General features: G+C 50.9%; 1 long non-coding RNA gene across 1 annotated transcript in view; it reads right to left on the bottom strand.

The window, feature by feature from the left end:
* Window positions 1–1060: 1060 nt before the first annotated feature.
* The window catches only part of LOC103744656, a 4422-nt gene continuing 3112 nt past the window's right edge, over window positions 1061–2370 (bottom strand). The window contains exons 2-3 of the long non-coding RNA XR_607715.3: window positions 1633–1747; window positions 1061–1376 (exon numbers count right to left, since the gene is read on the bottom strand). This is a non-coding gene — a long non-coding RNA (uncharacterized LOC103744656). The remainder of the gene's footprint in view (window positions 1377–1632; window positions 1748–2370) is intronic.

Raw genomic sequence — 2370 nt, 5'->3', positions numbered from 1 at the left:
TCAAGAGGTAGAGAGAGCACCCTGGAGCTCAGCTCACTTCCTTCTTTTTATTCAGTCCAGGACCCCACACTGATACTACCTATGACAGCAAGTCTTGACCAAGACTGTGGCTTCTAGAATCCCCAGTTATTGCCATACAGGCACCCACAGCCTCTTTGCAGCAACACACTCTGCCTTGATGAGCTATGCATAATCTTAACATATGCAGCCCAGAGTTGCCCCAGAAAAGAAAAGCTTATGTTTACCTTAAAACCTGTGTGAACGTCCCTAGCAGCTTAGTCACAATGGTCAAAATCTAGAGAGGACCCCCAAATGGATGAATCTTACACCAAAATGAGCTTCACAGATAAATTTTGGTACAAATGTACAACCAAGCACACAGCCAAATGTTATGCAGCTGGTAAAAATGGGGATCCATTTACAAGTGTGAACACACACACACACACACACACACACACACAAAACAACTCAAATCCATGGAGTGGATGCTGGCACATGTGTGACCCAGAAGGCCAGACATCATCAGATTCTGTCTGTGAGGAAGGACAAAGAATTGTTCACAAGGGGGGAGGGGATGACACGGGACGTGACACCATGGCTCTGGCTCCGGGCTCTGATGTAGGACCATGGCTCCAACTTCATGAGAAGTGTTCTAGTTTCTTTCTCCACTGTGGTGACAAAAAGCTCTGACCAATACCAACTTGGGGAGGAAAGGGTTTATTTGTCTTACATCTCTGAGTCACAGTTCATCACTGAGGGATCCCAAGGCAGGAACTCAGGCAGGAACCTGGAGGCAGGAGCTGGAGCACAGGCCATGGAGGATCCTTGCTTACTAGCTTGCTTCCCTGGTCCCTGCTCAGCCTGCTTTCTTATGCAACACAGGCCCACCTGCCCAGGGGTGGCACCACCCACAGTGGGCTGGGCCCTCCCACATCGCTCAACTTGCTTCCCTGGTCCCTGCTCAGCCTGCTTTCTTATGCAACACAGGCCCACCTGCCCAGGGGTGGCACCACCCACAGTGGGCTGGGCCCTCCCACATCGCTCAACCATCAAGAAGATGTCCCACAGACATGGCCACAGGCCAGTTCAATGGAGGCAATTCCCCAGTTGAGGCTCCCTCAACCCAGGTGTGTCAAGTAGACACTAAAGCAATCCAGAACAGGAGGGGACCATAGCTCCAGCTTCATGGAAGGGGACCACAGATCCTCTAGAATGGACTTCCCGCCTCCCTTGCCGGTCAGCTGTGGTCTTGGCTCCACACGTGGTCCTGGCCACCCAGGCCTTGACGTTGGACCTTTCCCGGTCCTCAGGTACCAAGAGGTTTTCCATCATTTTGTATTGCTTTTCTCCAGCCCCAGTGCACCGTCATCTGTGCCCTACAGAGAATGCAAAGCACTTAATTGAACGTCTAGAGATAAAATCAGTCTGGGAAGATAAACATGAATAAATAGATAAAAAATAAAGTAGATGCTTCTCTAACACACACACACGCACATGCACACACACACAGGCATGCACACACACACATGCACAGGCATCGCAGGCACACTGAGTATATTAATGTATAATACCAGGCAATGCACTCAAACAAGAAAAATTAAGAAACATAACACTAGAAATAGTCTGGCTTACCACTGCTGGCATCGCAATCTGCAGTCTAAGGAAATATCCAGAGCTGCAGTGGTGCTCAGGAAGAGCAAGGACAGAGCAGCAGCCATGGGCTTGTCCACTCATGAACCGTCATGATCTGCAAAAATCAAAGAAACGTTCCTGAGATCAACAGGACAAAGGGGGCGGGCCAAGTCCTGTGTGATAAGGGCTCCTCCCCCACTTGGGGTGTGTGATGAGGGCCCCTCCCCCACTTGTTCTGTGTGATGAGGCCCCCCTCACCCCACAAAGGAGAAAAATCTAAAAACTGTTGAGGAAAAGTTTTAAAGGTAGAGCAAGTGACAAACTGTCATGGGGTTGTGGGATTGCCCCCCACAGGACCCGACCCTCAGAGAAGAGGAGGAAGAAGAGGAAGAGGAGGAGGAGGAAGACAGGGTATCCAAGAGGCAGATGCAGCATAACTGGCGCTTTGTCAACGTAGTGCCCACCTTTGGCAAGAAGGGCCCCGATGCTAACTCCTAAGTCCTGTGTGATCCCTGCTCTCTAATAAAGCTACTGTGCTGGATAGCTTTAGTGTCAACTTGACACACCTGGGTTGAAGGAGCCTCAATCAGGGAATTGCCTCTATTGGACTGGCCTGTGGCCATGTCTGAAGGGCATCTTCCTGATGAGTGATGTGGGAGGGCCCAGCCCACTGTGGGTGGTGCCACCCCTGGGCAGGTGGGCCTGTGTTGCATAAGAAAGCAGGCTGAGCAGGGGCCA

This window comes from Nannospalax galili, unplaced genomic scaffold, assembly GCF_000622305.1.
Source record: "Nannospalax galili isolate Female #2095 unplaced genomic scaffold, S.galili_v1.0 scaffold3783, whole genome shotgun sequence".
Lineage (NCBI taxonomy): Eukaryota > Metazoa > Chordata > Mammalia > Rodentia > Spalacidae > Nannospalax > Nannospalax galili.
This window is presented reverse-complemented; position numbering and strand designations above follow the sequence as displayed.